The sequence below is a fragment of the Bos indicus genome, chromosome 8, assembly GCF_029378745.1.
Source record: "Bos indicus isolate NIAB-ARS_2022 breed Sahiwal x Tharparkar chromosome 8, NIAB-ARS_B.indTharparkar_mat_pri_1.0, whole genome shotgun sequence".
NCBI classification, from domain to species: domain Eukaryota; kingdom Metazoa; phylum Chordata; class Mammalia; order Artiodactyla; family Bovidae; genus Bos; species Bos indicus.
Window position 1 is genome coordinate 40262675 of NC_091767.1, and position 12707 is coordinate 40275381.

The following is a 12707-nucleotide window of genomic DNA, read 5'->3' on the forward strand; positions in this document are numbered from 1 at the left end:
GGAGGACCCCTTCAGCCTTTCTTATCCTGTGTCCATGGAGCATCAAAGGCAGAATTGCTCTAGAGCCTCTCACAGTGTGGATAAGACAGAGCCCAGGAAGATTTCCACAAGTTTCAGTAGCCCAGTGTATCAAAGCATAGCATGATACCATACCATGATATCTGGAAAGGGAAGCCAAGAGCAAAATTAAGAATTAATCTCTCATCACTTCCCTTCCCTACTTCTAGTCTCCAGCTGCTCTGCTATCTTTGGTTTAAATGGCACCATTTATTGCCAAGATTAAGCATCTCTTTGTTTCTTTTAAGTCTGATTTTTGCCTTGCTTGGGAATGTTCATCTAGGTTTTACTCCCTTCTTCCCTGATCCATGAATTTTTGTCCTTAAATAGCCCTCTCACCTAGTACAGTATTTTTTGCCTCCCGATATTGTTTATTCTATGCTTCTAGGATGTTCTTTGCCATCTAATTTTAGATCCTACATAATGCCGTCTAAGCAGCCTCTTCTTTGGATAAAAACCATGGTTAAGATATTAATTTCCACAAAACAGTTTTGGTGAAGATGAAGGCAGCTGTGGAGATGGAGGGGGGCCCAGGAACTAATGAAGTCTGATCCTTTCAAAGTTGACTTAATCCTCTCTCTTATCCCAGCCATCTTTGTGCTACTCTTTGGAGGGTGGATGGACCTCTTTAACAAGAAGGAATGAGATTTTGCATTGTTCAACTTTGTTACAACAACAAAAGCCCTGGAAAATTCCAATTAATTAGTAAGCTGTGGGCTAATGAAAGAATAAAACTCAAGAGAAATGCTAGAAGCATGTGCCTGTGAGGACAATGCTGGTTTCAGATATTTGGGGCTTTTTGTATAATTTTCCCAGGGTTTGCCATCCTGAGACCCAAAGAGATAAGATGAGAGACAAAGAGCAAGCATTTGTCAGAGTCAAGTTGTAGTAACACTGTTGGCTTTTCAGGACACCAAATGACCCACCATCGTCTGAAGAAGAAAGTTAAATGTGCACTCACACAGTCAGGGAAATTAAAACCAGAATACAGACCCTTTGCCCATTTCATGTTTAGAGAAAAACATGGCAACTGGCCTGGCATAAAGTAAATTACAAAATAAGGTTGAAGTTAATTATTGTGAAGGATCAGATCACTGTATTGTATCCTTGAATGAGGGAGCGCTTGCAACCTGTGTAGCCTCTGAGGTTCTATTCCCAGTTTGGTCACTAGTTTTTCCCAGTGAACAAGTCATTCAACTACCATTTCTGTTCTTCAGTGTGTTCGTCTATAAAATGAAATTGTTGTTAGATGATAGCGGAGGTGTTTTCCGGTTGTAATATTTTGAAGATTAAGAAAATGATGTGTTCTAGGAACAGAGTAAATGAAATGATCATTTTTAAAGTATGTGTGTGTGTGTGTGTGTGTGTGCGTGCTCACATTCAGACATAAGGAATGAGGTATCAACTTTGGATTCAGGTAAATTTATGTGACTCTCCTATATGACTTGGGGATGATTGCTTAATCTCTATGAACTTCAGTTTCTTTTCTTCTGTTGGAGGTGATGATAGAGTGATGCCCAGGCATTGCTGGTATTTCTCCTATTTGTCCTCACGTATTACTAGATCTGATTTCAGTGTTGACCATCTGGTGATGTCCATGTGTAGAGTCTTCTCTTGTGTTGTTGGAAGAGGGTGTTTGCTATGACCAGTGTGTTCTCTTGGCAAAACTCCATTAGCCTTTGCCCTGCTTCATTCCGTACTCCAAGGCCAAATTTGCCTGTTACCCCAGGTGTTTCTTGACTTCCTACTTTTGCATTCCAGTCCCCTATAATGAAAAGGACATCTTTTTTGGGTGTTAGTTCTAAAAGGTCTTGGAGGTCTTCATGGAACCGTTCAACTTCAGCTTCTTCAGCATTACTGGTTGGGGCATAGGCTTGGATTACTGTGATATTGAATGGTTTGCCTTGGAAACGAACAGAGATCATTCTGTCTTTTTTGAGATTGCATTTCGGACTCTTTTGTTGACCATGGTGGCTACTCCATTTCTTCTAAGGGATTCCTGCCCACAGTAGTAGATATAATGGTCATCTGAGTTAAATTCACCCATTCCAGCCCATTTAAATTCACTGATTCCTAGAATGTTGACATTCACTCTTGCCATCTCCTGTATGACCACTTCCAATTTGCCTTGATTCATGGACCTAACATTCCAGGTTCCTATGCAATATTGCTCTTTACAGCATCAGACCTTGCTTCTATCACCAGTCACATCCACAACTGGGTATTGTTTTTGCTTTGGCTCCATCCCTTCATTCTTTCTGGAGTTATTTCTCCACTGATCTCCAGTAGCATATTGGGCACCTACCAACCTGGGGAGTTCCTCTTTCAGTATCCTATCGTTTTGCCTTTCATACTGTTCATGGGGTTCTCAAGCAAGAATACTGAAGTGGTTTGCCATTACCTTCCCTTGTGGTGCCCAGTGGACCACATTTTGTCAGACCTCTCCACCATGACCCACCCGTCTTGGATGGCCCCACACGGCCTGGCTTAGTTTCATTGAGTTAGACAAGGCTGTGGTCCGTGTGATCAGATTGACTGGTTTTCTGTGATCATGGTTTTAGTGTGTCTGCCCTCTGATAGTCTGAGAGTTGAGTGGAAGTTGCTCCACTTAGGCATCTGGTTCCAGAGAAGTTCATTTGGTCAAAAGAGTCATTTTTCCTGAGTTGGTGGCTAGGTAGGTGTTTTTGCATGATGAATCTGTTGGTGATTGACCTCATGCATGAGAATAATTTAGACCTAGAATCACCAGGCTGTTGGCAGCTTTCCTGTTAGGCTCTTTTGTGTGTGAATTTTTTCACTTTCCTTTCCCTCTTCTTCCATGGGTAGTTATTTCATCTGCAAATATTCTTCAGATAGCAGCGTGTTCTCAGGCTCCTTGAAAGGATGTCACTTGGCAGTCATACTGAGTTGTATAGTGCCCCCTCAAATTCATGCCTGCCCGGAATCTCAGAATGCGCTGACTTCATTTGGAAATAGGGTTTTGTAGTTGTAATCAAGTTAAAAGATGATTTCATGCTGGAGCAGGGTGGGGCCTAATCCAATAACTGGATCTTAATTTTAAAAAGGGAGATTTGGACATGGATACCGAGATGAGATGGAGAAGGCAATGGCACCCCACTCCAGTACTCTTGCCTGGAGAATCCCATGGATGGAGGAGCCTGGAAAGGTGAGGTCCATGGGATCTCTGAGGGTCGGACACGACTGAGCGGCTTCACTTTCACTTTCATACATTGGAGAAGGAAATGGCAACCCATTCCAGTGTTCTTGCCTGGAGAATCCCAGGGATAGGGGAGCCTGGTGGGCTACCGTCTATGGGGTCACACAGAGTCGGACACGACTGAAGTGACTTAGCACATAGCACGGAGATGAGAATGCCACATGAAAACAGAAGGCACGCAGGAAGAACACCATGTGATGACCAAAGTAGAGAGTGGAGTGGTGTCCCTCCAAAGCAAGGAACTGTCCAGGCTTGATTATTGACAACTGCCAGAAGCTAAGAAGAAGAAGGGTCTTCCACTACAGCCTTCAGAGACAGCATGACCCCACAACAACTGGATTTAGGACTTAGTTTCCAGAGCTTTGAGAGAATAAATTTCTGTTATTTAAAGCCACTCAGTTTGTGGTACATTTGTTATGGCAGCCCTCAAAAACTATTGCAGCAAGTAAGGTACCTGTTACTACTAATAATCAAGGCTGGATGAGAGGAAGAGAGACAAATAGATGCTGACTAAGAGGGGAGAGACGGAGAAGGCAATGGCACCCCACTCCAGTACTCCTGCCTGGAAAATCCCATGGACAGAGGAGCCTGGTAGGCTGCAGTCCATGGGGTCACTGAGGGTTGGACACCCACTGAGTGACTTCACTTTCACTTTTCACTTTCATGCATTGGAGAAGGAAATGGCAACCCACTCCAGTGTTCTTGTCTGGAGAATCCCAGGGACGGGGGAGCCTGGTGGGCTGCCGTCTATGGGGTCACACAGAGTCGGACACCACTGAAGTGACTTAGCAGCTGCAACAGGAGGGGAGAGAAAATGCAATGCATCCACAAAGGGGTGATTTGGATGCTGTTTGTTGTCATCATGGCTCCTTTGTCCAGGGTAAATAAAAGCTCTTTTTACTCTTATTGTCCGGGCTCAGAACAGGTGTTGTGGAAATGATGAATCACTTGACAAAAATTGGATTTTTAATAGGCTAACATTTTTTAAAATTTGACTTTTGTAAAATCAGTGTACTATAAACTGCAATGATTACCAATGAAATTCTGAATGTTGGTCACTCAATGAATATGAAGAGAAGTGCTATTACATGGTTTGTCAGTTGATTTGAATATTGTTTTGAAGTCACCTACATGCTTCCAGAGGTTCAAAATGGTTAGCATTTCTGAAACACTAACTTGGCTATAGAATAGATTGGAAAGTACAGAATTCCTTAGGATCAAATTATCAGTTATAACTTGGGAATATTAAAGTTGTAATGAGAAAAATAAATCTTATTTACCTAAAAGGCAAGGACTTTTCAGAGAACAGCATGATAATAAGACAAAACTCAAATAGGCTGGGGCTGTGTGGACTCAGTTTGTTTCTGAAAAGCTCGGAGTGAAGACAGCTCGCGAATTCTGTCATCAGGCAGCAAGGCTGGTATCACATGCCACTTTACTTTGTTTTTAACGTTGCTTCGAGTTATGCCAGACCTGCTTCTGTGTGAAAGATGTACTTTCTGACAAAATATGGCATTTTCCTGGCATCAGGCCCCTTTGGAATTTTTACCGGTGTGCATAAGTTCTGCAAGTTTGCATTTCCCACACATATCCAATGTGGTAACACTTGGCTTTCTGCATTTGTGGTGGTCTCAAAGCTTGTCAATGTCAACTGATTATTTCCTTATCACTACTGGGGCTTATTCTGAAGAAGTGAAACCAGGTGTTCATTCACCCATTATTCAAAAATGATCTCCCATCTACCATGCCTGATATGAGAAAGAAACCAAGGGGGCAAAATAAACCTATTTTGAAAGGACTAAAAATGTTTCATAGAGAAGAAATGAAAGCATTTCTAGTAAGCTGTCTCCTTTTCCTCTATTTCTTCCTCCATCCTGATAATAGAGTCCACTGGAAAGGTTCATTTATATTATTTCATGTTCAGAGTGATGATAATGATGATGATAACAGTGATGACATTAATATTAATGTTAATTTTTGGTTGTTCATTATTGGCTGAATTTAAGTACTGCTGCTGCTAAGTCACTTCAGTCATGTCTGACTCTGTGCGACCCCATAGACGTCAGCCCACTAGGCTCCTCTGTCCCTGGGATTCTCCAGGCAAGAGTACTGGAGTGGGTTGCCATTTCCTTCTCCAATGCATCAAAGTGAAAAGTAAAAGTGAAGTCGCTCAGTCGTTTCTGAATCTTCACAACCCCATGGACTGCAGGCTACCAGGCTCCTCCGTCCATGGGATTTTCCAGGCAAGAGTACTGGAGTGGGTTGCCATTGCCTTCTCTGAATTTAAGTACTAAATATCAATAAATAAACAAATCTCAGGGCATGAGTCTGAGCTTTTCAAGCTACTTACTGAAACCTTATTGGTTTGCCTTTTAACTCCTGGTTCTCCTCTCCTGAACATATGTCATTCTTGGTCACAAGAACCATCAGCGATTTCCAAGCACAAATTCATTGTTACTGATGGAAAAGCGACTAAAAGAATCTTCTCCAGCATTAAGAGTCCATGATATGTTATCTTTGCATAGATGATCATGATCATCCGTGTTGAAAGTTGGGGCTGTGAGAAGGCAAATTATACAAAGCAAGAGAAAAAATTCCTCAGTATTTCACGTATGACCTTGAGAAATGGTTCATTTACTTTATTAATTCAACACAGATTTGTTGATCATATGTCATCTATGAGACTAAGGACTAGAGCTACCAACTCATGTGAGACACAGGCCTTCTTTTGTAGGAGCTATAGTCTTAAGTCAAAAGATTAAGTCATCTCCATCTTTGTCTGGTACCATGCTCCCCTTTGGCTGAGTACATTTCAGTCAGCCTGATTTTCTTTTCCTTTCTCCAACATGCTAAGCTGGATCAGCCTTTAGGTCTTTGCACTTGGCAGCTTCCTCTGCTTAGGACTCTGCCCATGTTGTTGCATGGCTAGTTTCACCATTTGTGTCTCAGCTTATGAGCCATCTCTTTCACGAGCCTTCCTGCTACTCAGTCCAAAGTAACACCCTCCCACCACTGCTCATGCTTCTTAAGCCCATCTATTTGTTTTCTGTTTTCATGGCACTTACCCTTGTTTGAAATTATCTTGTTCATTTATCCGTTTGTTTCATTGTGTATCTCCTCACCATGAGAATGCACACTTTATGAAAAAGCAGATCTTACTTGTCTCATTTACCATTTTGTTGAATGAGTGGATGAATGAATGAATGAATAACTATAATAGATTATAATATGATCCATAATGGAAGCATTAACAAAGAGCTATAGAAATTCATTGGAAGGACTGATGCTGAAGCTGAAACTCCAATACTTTGCCGCCTGATGCAAAGAACCAACTCATTGGAAAAGACCCTGATGGTGGAAAAGATTGAAGGTGGGAGGAGAAGGGGACAACAGAGGATGAGATGGTTGGGTGGTATCACTGACATGATGGACATGAGTTTAAGTAGGCTCTGGGAGTTGGTGATGGACAGGGAAGCCTGGCGTGCTGCAGTCCATGGGGTCACAAAGAGTCGGACATGACTGAGGTGACTGAACTGAACTGATAGAAAAGTAAGGAAAAGAGTGATAACTTTCATGTCTGAGGAGGTTGAGAATGTCTTCACAGAGAAGATGTGTGAACTGGACCACCTGCTTAGGTAGATGAAGCTCCTCTTTCCTCATCCAGATCCTCCTCAATTGACCCACCTGCTCCTGGCATTCAGTGAACAGCCCAGATCATTCACTGGTGCTGCTGCTGCTGCTGCTAAGTCACTTCAGTCGTGTCCGACTCTGTGCGACCCCACAGATGGCAGCCCACCAGGCTCCCCTGTCCCTGGGATTCTCCAGGCAAGAACACTGGAATGGGTTGCCATTTCCTTCTCCAATGCATGAAAGTGAAAAAATAAAGTGAAGTCGCTCAGTCGTGTCCGACTCCTAGTGACCACATGGACTGCAGCCTGCCAGGCTCCTCCGTCCATAGGATTTTCCAGGCAAGAGTACTGGAGTGGGGTGCCATTGCCTTCTCCACATTCACTGATAGAGTTGACTTAATACCTAACAGGATAAGCCCAGTAATCATGACCCTTGGCCTCTCTGGATGTGTGTATCAGGGAAGTGAAGAACACATGTTTCCTGAAAACTTCTCTTTCATGCTATGAGAAGCTGCTGAAAGCTTGTCTTTCCAATAAAGAAAGCTTGGAATTGATGTAATGGATAAAATGAGCTTATGAAACCTAAGTAGGCACTCTTGATGAAATAAAAATAGAAACTTAAAAGAAGCATCATTTTTGGAAAGTTAAAAAAGATTTTTTTCTCCTACTGTAAGAAAATATGTGTGGATGAAGCATGTATTTTAAACCATAGAATAAAATTTGCATGTTTCTTCAGGGTTCTGCAGCCATGGCAATTCAGAGTTTTTTGTCATTCCTGATAGACATGCTTGCAATATATACATCCATTAACAAGATTATCACTTGAAGACACAATCGTATTTTTACTGAAAAGGTTTTTTGAGGATACAATTTATTGATATTTAATGAAGCATGAAGCTTCTAAATGAACCATGAAAGCAATAGCTAAACTAATTAACTGCACATAAAGGCTCCCAGCATACATATGTGATGTGGGCTGTGTGCTTATCAATCGTGCCTGGTTACACTGACATCCTGGATAACATGCTCCTCATATGTGCTTTGTGGAGCAACAGTAAATCCTTCTGTAATGCATGCAATAAAAGAGGAAATAACCATTTAGATTTCCTGCAAATGTGGATGGGATATTTAAGTCAAGCATTGCAGGGTTTATAGGTTATAATTTAGAAGAGTTAAGACTAGTAATAACAACATATTATTTCCACACACTTGATTTAAGCCTCTGTGCTGTTTCATTGAATGATAAATTGTTCCTTCGTTCTAAAAATATGCATCTTCCTCCCTCCCCTTTCCCTTCCAAAGAAAGACCAAGGATGCTAAACTAAATAACATGAGATGAACATTTCATTGTACAACAGGAAATCTTTTGGACTTTTTTCAACTGTATGTGAAGACATGCTCTGTTGAGAGCTCCAATTTTAAAAAGAAAGCAAAACCACTCTGACTTTGGTGGTTGTTGCAAGTTGCAGCAATTTGGGAGGCAAACTATTGACCCTAACAGAGCATTCACATTGACCTTTATCAGTGGCCATCTTCCTTTTTATCCAGTGGCTACCTACTCAGCCATGGACACCTATTCTCTGCCTTATTATCACAGAGTTTAGCTCTCAATGAGTAGCTTATAATTTCCTCATACACCTTTCTGAAAATGATATTCTTATACTAATAAAGGAGTTTGACAAATCATTAAAACCCATGGTCATAATGCATATGAATGATAGAGAGGCAGGGACTCTAATGGACATTAGAGCAATACTTCTTGAACTTGAATGTGCACTAGCATTTCAGAAAGGGCCTGTGAAAATGCCAGTGGGTTGGCCCTACTGATTCAGTTGTTATAGGGTGGGTCCTAGAATCCGCATTTCTAACAAGTCCCCAGGTGATGTTGATGCTATTGGTTCAGGCACTGCACTTTGAGAACCACTGCCGTACTACATGCAGATTAAGGTAGGGAAGGACATTTCAGGAACACCCTTCAGGGAAGTCACAGTTAGGGGAGAATATAATTTGTCTCAGATACCCTCTAGACTCCTATCTGATATCCTTTTCTTTCTTAAAAAATATTCATTCTTTCTCTAAGACATCCTGGGTCCTCCTCACTAGATAAGAGTTTGAAATTTATTCATACTTCGGTGTAAGTGACTCTTGGCAGCTTAAAGGGTTGTCCTTAACAAGGATATGTACATTTTAATGGGGGTGAAATGAGAAGAATAAAGCTCTGAAGAAGATATTTCAGATATCCACTGTGCAAAGAAAACAAATGGGCTGAATATTGAAAGGGTAAAATGAAAAGTTTATAGAGCAGTCACGTTGAACAACTACATGAGAATCTGTGTCATGGCCAGGTCATAAGCTTGGGAAAATGACTTGATTGCAGACCAAATGGGCCATATAATGGGTCACTGGTTCCAGGTGTAATTGTCCCTGATATCACTGGCTGCACAGTCGTGTTTATTCTCCTACTTTTTACTGGCTTTTTAGTCTTTCAGCAATAACTTAGTAACGTGTGACCTTTTCATCCATCAATAGTAGTATTTTTTCTTTAAATTGCTTTTTTTCCCCCCGAGTATAAAAATACATGTTTACCATAGAAAAAATTTTAAATACTAAAAAATGATAAAGAACAATGTAAAATCATCTACTTGTATCAGTATTCCCCAGATACAGAGATATCCTTTGTTAATATTTAGGAAATAAATATGTATGAATATCTTGTGATAGATAATAGTGGTAATAAATATTTAAACAAATTTTGTTTTCTTGTATTCTCTTTGTCTGCCTTATGCTATGAACTTTCCTCATGTATTCTTTGAAAGTACAGTGGATATTTTTTATGTGTGTGAGAAGTATACTATATTTAAGTTTGGTTTCTTTTTTGTTAAATATTATCACAAATATCTTTTTAAATGATGGCAGATTATTGGGTCTAGTGACCATTTTAAATACCCTTGACTGTATTACCAAGTTGGTTCCCAGACAGGTTAGATCATGTTTTATACTTTCTACTCAATCTGCTAGCAGAACATTGAGAGTGTCTATTTTATGTCTTATCTGATGGATTCTTTTTTGGTGAATTGTTTATGTCTTTTGACATTTTCTTCCATAGGAATGTTTGTCTTTGTTATTGATTTGTAAGGCCTCTTTGCATATTAAGTCCATACTGCTTTGTTATATAAAATGCTGGTAATTGCCTAGTCTTTTGTTTGCTTTTCAATTTTGTTTATGGTACTTTCTGAGCTAAAATAATTTTGTAGTTATATCTATTTATCTCTGCCTTCTGCATCCTAAAATTAAAAAAAAGTCTTAGATATAGTTTATTTCAGTTATTTTATATTTTATTTTTAATAAATATTTATTAATAATACTTAACTCTTAATTTCCCTGGAATTTATTTCAGTATATTATGGCTGATCATATTTTCAAATGATGACTGAAGCCATCTTTCCCATTCCATGTGCTTTTCTTTAGTGTGACTTTACCACTTCCTTTATTACCATTTCCTTTACCAGTTCACTTTATTTTTTTTCACCCCTTTGAATTTGGGTGAGTCCTGAGACTTCTTTGGCCAATAATATATGGCGTAAGTAATGCTGTGCCTGTGGTAGGCATGGCTCTTAAATGTGCTAAAAGTCAGCCTCTGTGCTGTGAGGAGCCCAAGCCATATGCAGAGGCCATGTTCAGATGTTCCCATTGACAACTAGGATATGAGGGAACCACTTTAGAAGCCTATGCAGCTCTAGTTGACATCTGACTGCAGTGCATGAGAGACCCCAAGTGACTGGTGCCTCCTGACCTAGTCAACTCCCAGAACCACAAGAGATAATAATAAATTGTTGCTTTAAAGACCTTAGGTTTGGGGGGTACTTTGTTATATAGCAATAGATAATTGGAACATATATAATGTGAATATGGAGTTAGCTTGGATTTTTTTCCCCAAACAATAAACAGTTGTTCCACAACTATTTAATGAAGGATCTCCTTTTTCCTACTTGTTTGTAATGGCGTCATATGCTAGTTGCTATATATCTGAGTTAACTGAGGTCATGGTCTTTTTCTTCTGTCTGATTCTTTGTTCAGTTTAACTACTCTTCCTTCTATATTTCAGTTTTTTACTTTCAGAGCTGCATAATGTATTTATCTTCTTTTTAAAAGACTTCTTGACAGTTCAGTTCAGTTCAGTTGCTCAGTCGTGTCCGACTCTTTGCGACCCCATGAACCGCAGCACGCCAGGCCTCCCTGTCCATCACCAACTCCCAGAGTCCACCCAAACCCAATCTGACTGTTAGTATAGTTTATTATTTCATATGGACTTTAGAGTCCTTTGTCAGGTAGTGAATAGAGAAGGTCCACTTAGGACTTTGCATTAAGTCAACAGTTCCCGACTCGAGCGTTGTTGTCCCTTGGGGATATTTGGCAATGTCTGGGTAGCATTTAGCTTTGATTATCAACAACTTGGGGGAGTGCTGCTGGCATCAAATGGGTAGATGTTAGAGATGCTGGTCTACATCCTACAATGCACATGGTTTCCCTCCCTCCCTTAAAAAAAGTCCAAAGAATTATTTGGCACAATAATAAGGCACACACTGTCATTAAGCAGAGGCTGGGAAACCCTGCACTAAGTCTGTGAAATAGTTTAGAAGAATCAACATACTTACTGTGTTTAGTTTTCTCACCTAAGAATGGGTATATAGATTTTTTTCATGTCTTCAGAACAAGAAGTCATTCTTTTCCTATTACATGCTAATCTTGGGTATTTTTAAATTAAACTTCTTTCATTATGTTTTGAAATTCATAATTGATAGTATACAAGAAATCTATTGCTTTTGCCATATTTATATTATGTGTTGTCACCTTCATGTACTGTTCTTTGCCTATATGATGATTTTTAGGGGATTTTATGGTATATAGAATTCCTAAATTTAATTTGGTAAAAAGGAGAGAGGGTAAAGTCAATGTTCACCAGAAAATGTTTGAGCTGGACGGGATTTGTGAGATTACGTAATCTCTTGCCTTTCATTTAAGTGATGATAAATGTGAGGCCTGGAGAAGTTAACTTACCTGCCTTGTGTCACATAGTAGAAGCCCAGAGTAGAAAGAGGCACACTCACAGAAAAGCCGTTGGATGAAGGTGTTGAAATTTCCTATAATTTACATAAAATATGAAAGTTGACACTGTGTTTTAAGTCTTTCGGGGTGTTAGATACAGTGGGGAATGACCTTAGAAATGTTCTCTTCCAGTTCCTTTCCCTTCTACATTCTCAGGAATATCCCGGCAACCCTTCCTTGTATTCTTTCAGGGACAAGAACTCTGCCTTACCAAGTGTTCCCAAGTCACTTCTGCTTTTTAGAAAGCTCTTCCTTTGATTAAACTGTTTTCTGCCTTCTTGAGGGTCACACAACTGTAAGTTGAATGATGTTGGAGGAAGCAGAGCTTTTACTGGCTACAGAAGTAGCAACTAACAAAGGTGTGAAGGGCAATGGGGAAAAATTGTCTTAGTATTTGGTTGAGTAAGTGAGATATGGGATTTGGAGGGTTTAAAGTTCTGGTTTCCAGTTGTACAAGCCCATGTCAGCTGGGCATCCCATAAATATTTGTTGAATAGAACTTAATTTTTATATGACTATTTCTTTTTCTACTTCTTCTTCTTTTTTTTTTTTTTTTAGGAAAGGCCTATAGATTAGAGTTTGGCCCAAGGAGGACTAAGGATCTGAACCCAAATTGCCTCTGGTTCTGTTATTTTCCAAAGGGTCTCCTTTGGTCACGGCCTCAGCCAGGGTTCCCCCTTGCTGTGGAAGGTATGAAC

At 40.0% G+C, this 12707-nt stretch overlaps 1 protein-coding gene across 7 annotated transcripts in view; it reads left to right on the plus strand.

The window, feature by feature from the left end:
- GLIS3 (GLIS family zinc finger 3) overlaps positions 1–12707 on the plus strand; it is a 695814-nt gene that overhangs the window by 319894 nt on the left and 363213 nt on the right. The gene's annotated exons all lie outside the window — the stretch shown is intronic.